This window comes from Chelonoidis abingdonii, chromosome 11 (genome assembly GCF_003597395.2).
Source record: "Chelonoidis abingdonii isolate Lonesome George chromosome 11, CheloAbing_2.0, whole genome shotgun sequence".
NCBI classification, from domain to species: domain Eukaryota; kingdom Metazoa; phylum Chordata; order Testudines; family Testudinidae; genus Chelonoidis; species Chelonoidis abingdonii.
In genome coordinates, this window is record NC_133779.1 from 32481793 (window position 1) to 32496892 (window position 15100).

The 15100-nt window shown below is 48.3% G+C and overlaps 1 protein-coding gene across 3 annotated transcripts in view; it reads left to right on the forward strand.

The window, feature by feature from the left end:
* The first annotated feature begins 1269 nt into the window (after nt 1–1269).
* The window catches only part of CSNK1G2 (casein kinase 1 gamma 2), an 89185-nt gene continuing 75354 nt past the window's right edge, over nt 1270–15100 (forward strand). Inside the window, exon 1 of one of the 3 annotated variants that reach the window (XM_032788190.2) lies at nt 1270–1475. The gene's annotated coding sequence lies outside the window, so the exon portion shown is untranslated. The remainder of the gene's footprint in view (nt 1476–15100) is intronic. The other 2 variants (XM_075070849.1, XM_075070850.1) reach the window with 2 other exon arrangements.

Sequence of the window (15100 nt, forward strand, 5' to 3'; positions counted from 1 at the left end):
TAAAAAGAACCCACCGTTTATTGTTCGTTAACATCTCCTGATTTTTAAGCCAATTGCATGACTTTTGGGAGCCTAAATCATGATTTTTGAACACTTGGGGTTGGCAATACTATAATAAAAATGGTCACCTTACATAAACATGACTAGTGATAATTTAATCTGTGGGGTTGGTTATTATAACAGCGGGGGAAAGGGACAGCAGGTTGGGAAACAATGACCGTTTGAGCCCAGAGGTTTTCTGGGTTCTTGTATTTCACTACTGGTGTACACAGACACCTAGACACTTTGGCAAGTGCTTTACAACTTCCCAAGAGAGAGAAATGATTAGTGCAGGGTACATATGGTGATAGATGGTGGGATGGATAGGCAGACTGGGATTATGGGGGCAGAGGCAAACTGGTGGGGTGAAGGCTCTGGCTCAGCCTGGGCAGCCCCACTGGAACCAGCACCACTCACGCCAGGACCCTGGCGGTGCTGGGTGGGGAATGACTAGGGTGACCAGATGTCCTGACTTTATAGGGACTGTCCCGATTTTTGGGTCTTTTTCTTACATAGGCTCCTATTACCCCCACCCCAATCCCGATTTTTCACACTTGCTGTCTGGTCACCCTAAGGACAACTCTGCAGCAGTGAGCGCACTGTGGGGAGGCTTTGGGGAGTGCCATGAGAGGGTGACTGCCCTATATGTAGGTGCTAAGGTGACAGTGGCCTGAATGGGGACTGTGAGGGTGCATGCACTGAGGGGAAGGTTATAGGGGCAAGTGCATGGGGGGGGTCATGTGAGGGGGGCTGCCCTGTAGATGGGTGTTAAGGTGATGGTGGCCTGAATGGGGACTGTGAGGGTGCATGCACTGTGGGGAGGATATAGGGGTGAGTAAATGGGGGGGTCATGTGAGGGGGGCTGCCCTGTATGTGGGTGCTAGGATGACTGTGCCCTAGGGGATGGCAGAAGAGGGGGCTGCCCTGTGGGGAGCCCCTGCCCCACTCGGGTACTGACGGGACAACTCCCCCCCCAACACGCCCACACGCGCCACGCGGGAGAGAGAAAAAGAGTTACAAGGGGGCGGGCTTAAGGGGCGGGGACCAGGGCAAGCCGCAAAGCGCGCCGCCATTGTCGCAAAGCCCCTCCCCCGCCCTTCTCAGCAACCTACTGTATTCTCCAACGCGCGTTACGCCAGCGGCGCTCCGCCGCCTCCCTCCCCTTCCACCGCGCTTGCGCCCAGCCCCTGCAAATCCGGGGCTTCCTATTCAGGGAGGGCTTTTGCGCCGCCGGCGGGCCGCGCGCGCCATAGGCCGCCGCTGAGCCGTACGCCGCTGGAGTAGAGGCGTCGCGGTGTGCCCGCTGCCCGTGGAGTGTGTGGGGGGGAAGGGAGAGAAGAGGCTTAAAGAGACAACGGCCGCGGGAGGCAGCCCACAATGGAGCGGCTGGCGGGGGGCCGGGGGGCTGGCCCCCGCCTCTGAGGGGCCCCGAGGAGGTAAATGCCCCGCGCGCGGGCGTGCCTGGGGCTGGCGGGAGGGGCTGCCCCGTTGCTGCTCCCCGCGCCCCAGCCGCCCCCTCAGGCGGCCCTTCGCTGTGGGGGTGAAGCGCTGTGCGGCGGGCGGGCTGGGGGGCGGTGTTGTGGGCAGCCGGCGCCTCGGAGCGGGGCTCCCCACTGGGGGGGGGGGGGCCGTGTGCCCCCGTGACAAGGGAGGGGGGCTGGGAAAGTGGGGGGGGGAGGGATTGTACCCTCGAAGAGCTGGGCAAAAAGCAACCCACCAACCTCCGTCTGTGAGAGAGAAACAGATGTTAGGAACGGGGGGGGGGGTTGCTATAATAATTATGTGCAATGGATATTTTGTAGCTTTTTGAAGAAAAAAAAATCCTCCCTGGGACTGTCTTTCACTCATGTTAATTTTTAGGCCCAGCTGCTGCTGCTGCTTTGTGCCTGTTTTGTCAGCCTCACTAAGTTGTCTGGGTGGTTTTTGTTTGGTTCGGTTTTTTGCTTTTTACTCCTCCCCCCACATACTGCCCCACACCGACCATATTGGCCCGCGGTGTTGTGAAGCAGGGCTCTGTGGGTTGATGCGGGGTGTTGGGTGGGTTTTTTTTATTCACTCCCCCAGAGAGATCGGAAAGTGTTTAATTGGGGGAGACGGGTGGGGAAAGATCCTGTTTAAAATAAAAAGCTAGTGAATCAGAATGAATCGGTTTGAGATATAGGAAGAATAAACGCCCCACCCAAAAGAGGATGAACTTTTAAATGTTTCCTAAGCAGCCAAGAGAGAAGACTTTAAAAAGGGAACCCCAATATCTTAACACAGTGGTTTTAAAAGTGTGGGGCAGAGCTCACCGGTGGTCTCTGATGCCTGCCTGGTTGCTTGTAGAATAGAATCTATGGAGAGTCAAGCTGTTCAGTAGGGATGGTGGACTTGGAAGAAAAGGGTCTTGCTCTTTTGAAGGGTTGCACAGTCTGAACAAATTGGGGGCCTGCCATATTGTGTATCATTTTAAAATGAAAATTAAATTGTTAAACCTTTCAGGTTCTCACGAAAGTAATAAATTATAAACAAATTGGAGGTAAGTATGCTGCTGCCCAACATTGCCCATCCACAATGCCACATGCAGACTGCTCCCCCCCGACCCTGGCAATGACCACCAGAACAGAGAGATTTAAAAATCAGGCCTTGTGTAACAGGTTGAAGCAAGGTTTAGTGTTTTCCAGTATGTCTGAAAGAGAATCACTCTAAATGAGGGCAGGAGGCCTCCACTGAGATGGTGTGGGAAGGTTGCCTTTTGTGGCAGTGTAGACTTACAAGTCCATAAATAACTTGCCAAAGTTTATATTCAGTGTGTTTCAGATAGAAGCATCCCTTTAAAATGACCTGATCCGTGCTCAGTACTTTTCAGTACCAGGCCCTAAATAGGCAGAGGTCTTGAGATGCAAGCAAGACTTGGTCCAGATTCAGATCTGATGTGTAGCTGGATGCAACTTAAAGTCAGTGGAGTTGCACTCACTTAGCTAGACCTGTATTCCCCCCACCCCATCCCTCTGCTTTTTGTCTAAAGGGCCTATTCCAGCTCATCATCTTGTCTAGTTATGATCTAATAACCATTGCTGTGTGGAGTAAAAGAGTCTTTGGATTTGATAAGCCATGTAATTAGTTTGCAGAAGTAACAATGTCTTAAAAAAAAATCAGTCTGATATTATTCTGTGTAAAATAGATGCCTCTGCTTTATTTATCCTAGCATCAAAATGGATTATGAAATAATAGCCATTTTGCATGGCTAACTTAACAAGGGAAATTATTTACTGTAGAGCAGTTTCTTTTGAGGTGTGACTTGGGTGATGTTGCTTCTCTTATTTTGTGACTTGCATTGGGTTTTATTCTTGCTACATTCTTCTTAGGAATGAGTGGAGAGATGGAAACAGGGGTCATATTTTGGCAGGTTTTTGACTTTCCCCCCCAAAGCAGCCTGTTGTCATAGCAAAGTAGGGAGGCTGCTTTGATCTTAGTCTGTGTGCTACCTCTCCATTCCCATGCCCCCAAAGTAGTGTCAAAAATGTCACAAATATTTGAGTGTGACTCAGCAGATCAATGAAAACAATCTGAGGAGTTGCATTTATGGACAATCAGTATCTTTCTTTCCAACCAGGCTAACAGAGGCAATGTCGTCCTATAGCAGCTGCCAAGAAATCTGTTTACTGGACCTGGGCCTAATCACATTCTGTAGCCTTCTCTCTACCCATGACCTGTGCTGTCCACCAACAGTGATCTTGCTAGTTTCCATGGCTAGGACTGATCAGTGAACACAAGGCTATATGTTACAGCATCTGTCTAGCCGGTCAGTCTATCTAGATATTTATTTGCTCCTTGTAATATCTGAGCACCATGCCATCACTAAAGGATTTATCCTCGCAAAATCCTGGGAGGCAGGGAGGCTTTCCCCATTTTATAGATGGGGGAACTGAGGCACGAGATGAACTAAGTGACTTATCCAAATCCTTAAGAAGTCTTTCAGAACTGGGAACCAAATCCAGCTCTTGTGAGTTTTAGTTAGCATCCTATCCTTTAAGCCATCTTTGCTAGTCTCCCACTCCTGCCTGCTAGGTTTACCTAAAGTATCTGATAAACAAAACTCATGTGTCTTGTGGCAGGGACAGTACATACCTCTGTCTGTACAGTGCTTGTTAAGGAAGGGTGGTCCAGTGGTTAGGGCACTAGCCCAGGATTTGAATAAATGGGTTCAATTCCTTAATCTGACACAGAATTCTTGTGTGATCTTTGGCAAGTCACATTATTTCTCCACGCCTCACTTCCAGTGGCAGGCTCTGACATTTTTAGCCAGGCATCTTCCACACGACCTGACCTTGCACATATGGTGCATGCAAGGTCACAATGTGCAGAGGATGCCATTTTGTTCAGGGGCCAGATGGAATCGTCCCAAGGGCATAGTTGATCCTGCACACCGCTGCTCAGTTCTCGTGTGTAAATGGGGTAATAGTCCAGCCCTGCTACAATGAGGTGTCAGAGGATAAATACATTAGAGATTGTGAGTCCTCAGGTACTGTAGTAATGGGGTAATCGGTATCTAAAACAGTGTCCTGCTCAGAACCAATGGGCACTACTAAATGTTATTGTATAATGAAACGCCGACTAGGTAACATTGGGTTGGCCTTGACAAAATGATAACCATCCACTCCTAGCACAATGGGGCCCTCGTCCATGGCTGTGGCTCGCAGGAGTTGTGGTAATACTGCTAATAATAATCTCTTTCCTTCTCTGTCACAGGAGGTAGGATTGGTTGGGCTAGCTTGGTAACATTGGGAGCTGTGGAGGAGACAAGTTCTTTGTGACTCTGGAATCCTGTCTGCAAATTGGATCTGTTGCACTCAGAGAAACTGCAAATTTATAAATAGTTTATTGAATTAAAAGTTTTATTTCTATGCTTTCTGTTGGGAGTGAGTAACTATCCCTGACAGAATCCACGGGCATAGAGAAGAGACAGGGCTCAGTTGTGGTGAAACTACGAAGGCGACTTTTTCTTGAGGCTGCTGGACACAGATTGCCACTGTGGTTCTTTGTCTCTAGCTCCTAGACTGACGGACGCTACCTAGCCATCCCCACTCTCTGGAGTGTGTAGTCATGGAATGGATTGCCAGCTAAATTGCAGACCTATTCATGAAGGTTAGATTCACATTTTCTTACCTCTGTCTGGGAAGTGGGGGGAAAAACTTAAATGCAGCACATGTATCTTTTTGAAATATTATCCATCATGTCTATACTACAAAATCAGCTGCTGGGTGACGCTTCAAAGGCTGCCATCACACATGGTCAAACCACATATCTGTTTTTCAGAGGAGGCAGGACTTCACTGGTTTCTGAGAGGTTAAGAATCATGCATGCTGCCTTTGGTTTTGGGTACATGGTTAGGTCCAGTGTCAGGGAGCAAATGCATTATAAATAGAGCATGTGGCACAAATAATGGTAGTGAGACAGCTGTTCCCTGTTGTTGCTATTGCGAAGGTAATTTTACAGAAAGGTGGGTAGATGTCAAGATGAAGCTCAACTGGTAACTAGTTTGGTAAATGGCTCTTTTCATTAACCGGAAAGATGCATGTGAAGTGACTTACCTGTAGCATTTTCAGAATTTCACGCTGAACAAGATGGGTACAGATTTCCTTAGAGATTTATAGAAAAGAGTGGACATTGCTGTGGCATAGCTTTGTAATTGAGGCAGACTTCACCACTGATTTCCTTCACTCTAAAGATCATGGTAAGCAGTTTGGTACGTGTCTGGTAAGATTCCTAAATGTCCAGAGATTTTTGTAGTCTCGAATTGTGAAGGAAAGTAATGGTTCCTCTTTTGCAAAGAAATCTCTAGGCATAAGTATCTGCTGACACCCATTTTCTTTGCTGCCATTGGCCTGGTTACACCTAAAATCTACACGTTAAATCACTGAAGATCCAATATCAGCACTGTAATTTCCAGGAAATACATGTGTTTTGATATCTTGAGGCTAGTTCACCTGGGTAGTAAAATCAACTGATCTGAGAATCTCTTTCATTAGAAGAATTTGCCTCAAATCTGGTGACAAGATGATATCTTGGGGGGAACCTGGACTCTCATGACAGACGGCACAAAACAGATTAGGAAAAAATTCACTCCAGTGTGCTAGTGCACAACAGAGATTCTCTGCTTCCTCTGTAGCATCAGCTACTGGAGGCTGGGCATGGGTTGGATGATCCAGTATGGTGGTAACTATGGCTCTTAAAAGGGGAAGTAGACAGTCCCATGTTCTGCTGAATGTGGGGCAGAGAAGAAAACGGGTGGAAGGTCAATATTAGCATTAGCGATGGCTGCCAACAGAACAACACAGGTCTTTGGAATGAAGACTTTCAGAGACTTTGAGAGTAGGGATGGTAGGAAACTTTGATTATTTTTTGACATTCACCAATCAGTAAGTCTTCTGGAGCCATTCAAGTCATAAGGAAATAAAGAAGGCCCAGAGCTGAATTTCCACACTGCGGATAAAGCTGCTGGCAGATGCTTGTCTTCATCAGCTTGATGGAAATACTCTGGTGAGTTACTTAATATGGAATTAATGTTCCTCTGGTGCTTGTGGATATAAAACTGTCCTTTGAAAAACCTTCACAGCCCTACTGTGTCACAGGTGTGAGTCTTCAGATAATGAGAGCATGGGAGTGAAGAGTCACACTCACTCAGAGTGAGAACCCTTTTTGGTTGGCACCCTAATGAAGGATCAGCTCCTGGATGTGACAGAGATTTCTGTGGAGCACCTGGAACCATTGTCACCATCCGCTGTGGATGGACTTGTACCCATTCCTAACCTTGATGCTCGACATTCGTTAACAACCACTTGTGCAGAGACATTTTGGTTTGTAAGACACCGAAAGCTGAATATTCATTCAGGAGAAAACCAAAAGGCCAGAAGTGTGGCATTCTGCCTGCCTGCTAGAACCTGTTGAGTGACAGTTAGTGGTATGAGGTGAGCTCAGTCTTCATAGAAGGCAAAACGTAAGTCCACGCAGCAGCACTTTGCTTTTTAGATGCAAACAGCAAAACAAGAGGCCCTGCTCTTTAAGTTAATTGGAGTAGGATGTTTGCAATGATGGCTCTTTCTCTGCATAACTTCTCTAGTTTAACATAGGAGTTCGACTGAATGCTGTATAGGACCTTCCATGTCACAGGGATGTGTAATATAGAATTATGCTGTACACGATCATTAGGATATATAGTCTTCTGCCAACCCTTCTGAGCTCCCTTATCCCAAAGGGGAGATGGGTATTCTAGTTTTTGTGCTCACTAACAGGGTGGGTCCTAATGGCGTTGTTGGAAGATGACATGGTGCACATGCTTAATACTCCCTTTAGCTCTGTGTTTTGGTATGTGGAGGGGCAGCAGAGAGATGTTGATGTGGACAAACAGAATCTAGGCTAAGGCCTTGTCTACACTACAAAGCTACTATGCTTTGCCAGTGTAGCTATGCCAGGGTAGTCTATGGACAGAAGGAGGTTTTCTGTTGGCATAGTAATACCATGTCCCTGGATGACATTAGCTATGTTGACAGAACCATTCTTAAGTTGGCATAGCTGTGTCTACTCTGGGGGTTTTGCTGGCAAAACTGTTAGCTAGGGGATGTACTGCATCCCTGACTGATATAACTATGCTGACAAAACTTGTTGTGTAGACCTGGCCTAAGACTTCTCCTTCAGACCTATCAGTGAAGTAACTGCAGAGGTGTGGGATTTTTGCATGAACCCCATGGTTATGGAAGCAGGTCCGTTGCTTCCCAGCCCTTCTGCCAGCTGCCAAGCATATTGAGTGGCTAATGCTTTTGGGACCCAGGAATAAAGTTCTCTCCAGAGTATGCGTGCACTCTTTTGGGCCTTCCCGATTGCACATACTCCAGAGAGTTGTGTATCGGATTGGGAGGTCCCAATAAGAGATCGCTGGAGCTTTGAACAGATCACTGTACTAGGCTTTGGCATAGAGCTGGAATGTAGTGATGGATGTTATGTTCCAGGTAGGGGAGTCAGAGAGGAGGGAATTGGAAGTGACTCTTGAGGACAATCCTTGATGTTCTGTGTCACCATGTGGTGGAGAAGCCCACAACATGTTGAGCCCCAGCCTAAAGCATGGTTATGTAGCACACGTGTGTGCTGGGGCAATGATAAGGAGTGTTGAAACTGGGGAGCAGAATCTCCATTGCTGAGGGCTTCTCATTCCCAGGCCTGATGTATTAAGCTCTGCCCTCCCCACCAACAATGGAGAGGAGAGGATACCCCCAGGACGTGAAGCACTCTAACAGCTTTCAGGCAATGAGTTCAGGAAAGTGAAAGGGAAGAGCAATTAAGGCTCATACCAGCTAAATTTAGCCTGATACAGAACAAATGCTCTTAACTGGAGATGCACATTGCATTGCAGTAATCTCTCAAGCCAAAGCCTACTGGAAAATCTGTAGTCGTGTTTGCCATTGAGACACGGTGGGCAAACTTCTGTCATCTTCAATGAGTCCTTTTTCTGGAAGTGCATTAAAACATCAGGGTATTTCCTGTGCTTGCACCTTGTTGATTTGATTGTAGGGCCTACAGGAAGTCCTGACTTCAGCTGGAGGTGTCTGGTTGGTGCGTTGTCCTACATTTAGTCTTAGGCACTGCCATGCAGGAGACTCAGGTAGGGTGAGGCTCTGTCTCTCTGATGAAGTGGGTTCTAGCCCACAAAAGCTTATGCCCAAATACATTTGTTAGTCTCTAAGGTGCCACAAGGACTTCTCCTTGTTTGTGTCTCTGTAGAGACCCTGATAGCCACTCAGGAGCAGCTGGATAGAGTTCCAGCTGAAGCACTGCTCAGCTGTCCCATGCATAAGGTAATCACAGCATCACAAGGCCTACATGCAAGAGACATGCACACACCTGTGTGCCATATACATTGGGTTCTGGGGGTGTTTATTTCTTCCTGTCTTCTTGTGGACTGAGCTGACCTCTCCATGGCTCTTACCTTTCTGAGAGAGCTTCCTTGTGGGATCCAGCATGTCTGTTCTGCAGGCCATTCTGCCCAAATGGTATGTGCTTCCTCAGTAGTTGCACCCCAGACTACATTCGGAAGCTGGGACTTGGAACAGACTGGCCTGGTCTGAGCAGGGAGGTGGATGTCTAATAGAATGAAAGGTTTGTTATGGGTCTGACCTGCAGTGGAGGGGCCCCAAGCACATCCTGGCAATTACAGGCCAGTGAAGTAGGGCTCTGAAGAGGCTTTTCTCCTGGTGGAGCCTGAACACCCACCTCCCCCATTTTGCCTTGCTGTTGGGAGGGTCTTGCATGTTGTTAGAGAGAGGATCTGGACAAGGAGAACAGACTTCAAAAATCTTCTCTATTGTATGGAGCAGATGCAGTGAGATGCTGCAGCGTTCTTGTCTTGGAGACCGCCAGCAGCCTAGGTATGGTAAATAAAACACACTAGCAAGAAACAATTCCTGCTTTTTGTTTTTACGGGCCAGGTTGGGACTGTGGAGGGTACTAAAGTCTGGGCAGTTATGTTAGCACAGTACAACATAGGAGCAGAATTCTAAGTCTGCCTTTGTTCAGTGCCAGAAATAAAAGTCCAGAACAATGCTTCTCAGGACAATAATTTAAAGGCATTCACTGTCACATGGGGGCCAATATTTAACATGGTCCTAAGATGATTATAACTTGGTGGGGAATGTTTCCCGGACTCTCACTGTTTGTTTTAAGGGGAAAGTCTGAGGGAGGAACTTCCGTCACTGAAGGAGAGTGGGGAGAGACCAAACGTGAAGCCACTGTATTTGCAGAGTCCATTAAATAGCTTGACTCTGATACAGCAGGTAACTAACAAGAGCTGTAAAGGGGGTGCAGCTAGAAGGAAGCCAACAAAATGTCAATTTCAGAGGCTCTACGAGGCAGCCCAGTGCAGTGCGTATCTGCTGCCTTGTAACAGGAGTTGTCTCCTTTTCTAATCAAGGAGGGATTTAAAGGTTCAGATTTGGGGTTTCTTTTAAATTAGAGGTGCCCATATTTTGTGACGCCAAAAGCCATGCTGCCAGCGTGCCAGGATCCAGAAGACCATCCCTGAATTGCACATAAGCTGCTTTTACTGGGAAGTTTATCAGAAAATAAATGCTCCACCATATTTGCTTGTACTCTACTCATTGATAGATGGCTGAAGATTATTAGTAATTGAACGCTGTACATAGGGCCCCATTAGAATCACACTATGTACAGTTCCCAGCAGATATATTTGCTGTGGTATTTGCAGTATTGCCTCCTTCATCTTCTATGTAGGGAATGCTCCAAATAAGGCAGTAAAATCCCATTATACAGCAAACATCAAGATTTTAAAGGTGTCCACTGTAGCTGATCAACATTGTGCTGTTCCTGCAGTTATAGGCAGACAGCAGCTGTGTTTGGCCCATAGTCAGCAGTTTGGCTTCCTTAAGTTTAAACCGGGGTCGGCAACCTACGGCACATGTGCCACCTTTGGCACGCAAGCCAATTTTTGATGGCACGCAGGGCGGGCTGAGCTGCTCAGCCTACCGCTGCTCTGGGGTTTCTGCTGCTGGCCACTTACCAGCCAGGGTCCCAATTCCGGTTCCACTCAGCGCCTGGTCTGGGGGAAGGAACCCCAGGCTGGTGGCGGGCTGAGACCCCAGCTGGCAAGGAGCTGGCAGCCGAAACCCCAGAGCGATGACAGGCTGAGCTGCTCAGCCCGACACCGCTCTGGGGGTTTCCGCTGCCGGCTCCTGCCAGCCGTGTTCCTGCTGCCGGTCCCACTCAGCGCCAGCTGCTGGCCTGGGGGATGGAAAACCCGGCTGGCACGGGCTGAGACCCCAGCTGCAGGAACCCGTGGTGGAACCCCAGAGCGCAGCAAGCTGGAGCTGACTCAGCCTTACCGCTTCTGGGTTCCACTGCTGGCCCCTTGCCAGCCAGGGGCCACTCAGACCTCGCTGTGGCCTAGGAAGGAACCCGGCTGGCAGCGGGCTGAGACCCCCAGCTGGCAGAGCGGTGGTTGAAACCAGACGCACAGCGGGTTGAGCAGGTTAGCCTGCCTGCTGCTCTGGAGGTTCTGGCTGCTGGCCCCTTGCCAGCCAGGGGCCCTCGCAGGCCCACTCAAGCCTTGTCAGTTGGCTTCCAGCTCAGGCCCATGCCAGGCCAGGGTCCAGGCTATGGCCGCTGCTTCAGCTCTACCCACTGCCAAGGCTCCCACTCACCTAAGTGCTAATCTGGAGTTCCAACCGCTGAACCTCTGCCCAGCGTGTTATCAATGTTATAACTCAGAAGCCTGTTTGGCAGCTTAAGTATCAATAGATTGCCACCAGAACATTGGAAAACTAGCAAGAAAAGCAGGGCCGACTTCACACTAAACTAATAAGATCTGCATTTTAATTTAAATTTAAGTAAGCTTCTGAACATTTTAAACCTTGTAGCTATAATAACTAGTTTTGATTATATATTATAGACCTGTACAGCGACTTCTTACAAAAAACGTTCAAATGTGTTAGCCGGCACGTGAGCCTTAAATTAGAGTGTTATACATGAAGACTCGGCAACCACTGCTAAAGGTTGCTCACCCCTGGTTAGCTAACAGACCCATTCAGGATTCTCCAAGCTGATCATCAAAGAAGCAAACTCCTCACAGACCAGGAACACCATCGGCAAAGTGCCAGGGCCGGCTTAGTTTGAGAATTAGGCAGCCCCTTACGGGCACCCTAGGTCTGGGGGCATGCTCTGCCAATGGAAGCAGTGGAGGCATGAAGAGCATTGGCTGCTGGTCCTAGAGCAAGTCGAATGCGCACACTGGGGAGGGGGATTGGCTGCTGGAGTCGCTGGTGAGAAGGAGCTCACCTTGGTGTGACTCTTTTCCCATGGAGGCAGCATTCCGCAGGCTCGGCAGTATCGCTTTGTTGTCCCCCATAAATCATTCCATTCTTCCCCCTGCCCCCATGGAGCACCCCTCCTTTCTCCCTCTCCTCATGGAGCACCCCTCTCTTCCCCCTCCTGTCCTTGGCTGCACCCTGAGGAATGAAAAGGGAGTACCTCACCTTCCTGGCAGGCCAGGCTTGAATGGGTCCCAAGGGACGTGGTTTGGGTTAGGATAGCATTTCGAGTGATATGTCCTGTGCAAAAATCAGGACGGAGTTGGAAGGTAGGGTGAGCCAAGGATTTTTGGGTTTTGCCCACCTTTTTAAATTTTAGGGGGGGGGGGGAACAAAAAACAGGTTTTTGTTTTTTCCCCCTTTTCTTTGGGGGGGGGGGTTCCTTTTGTTTTTCTTGTTTAATAGGGCCTCGCTGGTCTATATAAGACAAACCCCAAATATCAGCAGGCCCTATAAAATCAGGAATCTGATCTGGATCACCCTAGTGGCAGAGCAATCTCTCCGCCAGGCGGAGCTGAACAGGGCAGGTGGAGCTGCGTGGCTCCATGGGTGCCCTGTTCCCTGAGGTCGAGTACTGTGCTAACTTCACCATGGTCCATTGGACTGGCATGGTGCATTGGCGTTGTGATCAGACGCTGAGGTTGCTGCTACATGTTGCCACTCTCACCCCAAGAGGTGGATTTTGGGTCCTTGTTTCCACCTATCTCTCCTCTACTCAGCTGTTGACCAGCAGGGCTGAGGGGGTGAGCCAAGCATGAAAGCAATGCTGTGTGGCCTTTAGTTGTCATTTAACAAATTTGTTTGCCAGAAATGCTTGCTAACAATCCTGAATTCAATTTCAATTAAAAAAAACAAAATCATATCTGACCAAAAACGAAAATTTAAGTTGTTGCAGTATTTGTGAAAATTGGTTATGGGAAAGAGAGTGGGCCATTTTCATCAAGAAGAAACAAAATGTTGATTGAACTTCCCTATACCCTGTTAGTGACCTAAATAGACGCCTCCAGCACTGTAATATGTGTCATCTCCTTACTATGTATAGAGCAGGGGTTCCCAACTTAACAGCCCCGCAAACCCTTTCACTTAAATTGTGAACGTCATAAACTCCCCCCCCCCCCAAAAAATATATTTCAGGGATTTGTTTAAATTTCCTATAGTGTGATGGATGCCCCACCGCCCGCTTAGCTCTCCTGGGGCTAGGACTGGGGTTCGGGCTGCCGGCTCCCCGGGGGAGCGGGGGGGGGGATGAGGGGCAGGCTCAGTGCACAGCCCACTTGCCAGCCCCTCTCTTCTGTACTCGACTGCAGCCCACACAGACACGGGTTCAGGCTGCCAGCTCCCTGCTGACCGCCAGAACTCGGTGCCAGCCAAACTGCCCGGCCCTGCTCTCCCTGGGACTCGGGGTGTCTGCCATTGCACCGGTCTCCACCTGCTACTCCAATACCCGGGTCCTCTGGCCGCCACTATTTCGGGCAATCTTTTGCTGCGGTTGTAACCTCGCTGTACATTCTGCTAACCCCGAGGTATTGGCAACACCCGTTCTGGGTAAGAGACCACGGTGAATTATAGAGCAGGGGAAGTCGGCAACCTACAGCACACGTGCCAAAAGTGGCATGCTAGCGATTTTTGATGCTCGTGGGTTCCGGCTACTGCTCCATTGCCAGCTGGGGTGTTTTGGTACTGGCCCCACCAGCAGCTCCTGCTGGCCTGGGGACCCACCAAGAACCCGGCTGGCAGTGGGCTACGCAGACCGGCAGCTGGACCCGTGGGCCTGAGCCTCTCAACCCACTGGTCCTCCTGGGTTCCATTTACTCAGCTGGTATGCAGGCTGAGTGAAAGGACTAAAATTCAACGGAAATAGGAACAAGAGAGCAACTAATGACAAGTGCAAGAACCTAGAGAGCTTCCTGAGCACGTAGATTACTTTGATTTAAAGTGACTGAACTGTACAAGAATTGAGTACACTCATCCATGTATGCCACATGCCAAAATCAATGTGGGACATTGATAGTTTATTCATGGCAGCAAGACTTCGTTGAGATATATATACCTAATGTGTACATTGCCACTCGTATTTACTACTGACAATTCCGACATAGTAACATCAGGAGAACGGAGTTCTCAAAACGAGCTCATTTAAAAAACATCTCCGTGTCAATAGTTCAGGAACACTTAATGGTCTTGCTATTTTTGCAGTCGAACACAAACATCACTTTGTCTTTGTCATACGGATGACATTATTGATTTTGCAGCCAAAAAAAGTCAGAAAGATTTGCTTTCAATTTAAAAACAAATCTTTGTTTCAATAACCTCTCCATAGAAATTCAATAAAATGTTGACAAATTTAAAAATTATATTCATTTGCACTCATTCTGTCAAATCAGAATTTTTTCTGTAGCTGCTACCGCTTTAGGGCTGTCCATCAGCATTACAGTGTGCTTAATTAAGTTAAATGGTTTTAATAATATGCATGTGGCAAGTTTTCCAATAGTGTAAGCTTATGTTTGTGTTGCTAAGAGCAAGTCAGGCACAGGGGCACCAGTTTAATAATCCTGCCTAGAGCACCATAAATCCTAAGGGATGGCCCTGGCAAAGTGGCACCAGACCCTGCCAGAACAACAGATGAAAAACCTGCAGAGAGATCTTCACTGCTAAGATGATCAACACCCCCCAGCCCAACACACATCAAGATTCATCAGTCCTACATGTTATATTAATTGGAGATATACCTATCTCCTAGAACTGGAAGGGACCTTGAAGGGTCATTGAGTCCAGCCACCTGCCTTCACTAGCAGGACCAAGTACTGATTTTTGCAGCAGATCCCTAAGTGGCCCCCTCAAGGATTAATCTCACAACTCTGGGTTTAACAGGCCAGTGCTCAAACCACTGAGTTATCCTGCCCCCCTGTCACAACATGTGGTGTGCCTCATCCAGTGCACTAAATGCCCCTGTAAGAGCTCTGTGGGTGAAACCAGACAATCACTACGCTCTCGAATGAACTTGCACAAGAAAATAAGACAAAAAAAGCCGTATCACCCTGTGGATGGACAGTTCACAAAGCAGTCACTCCATATCTGACTTGTCAGTCCCTATCCTCAACTGAAACCTGCACAATGCTTTCAAAAGATGAGCTGAGTGTCTAAATTCATCACTCTGCTAGACAGTAAAAATCACAAGCTGAACAGATTTCAGAGTAGCAGCCGTG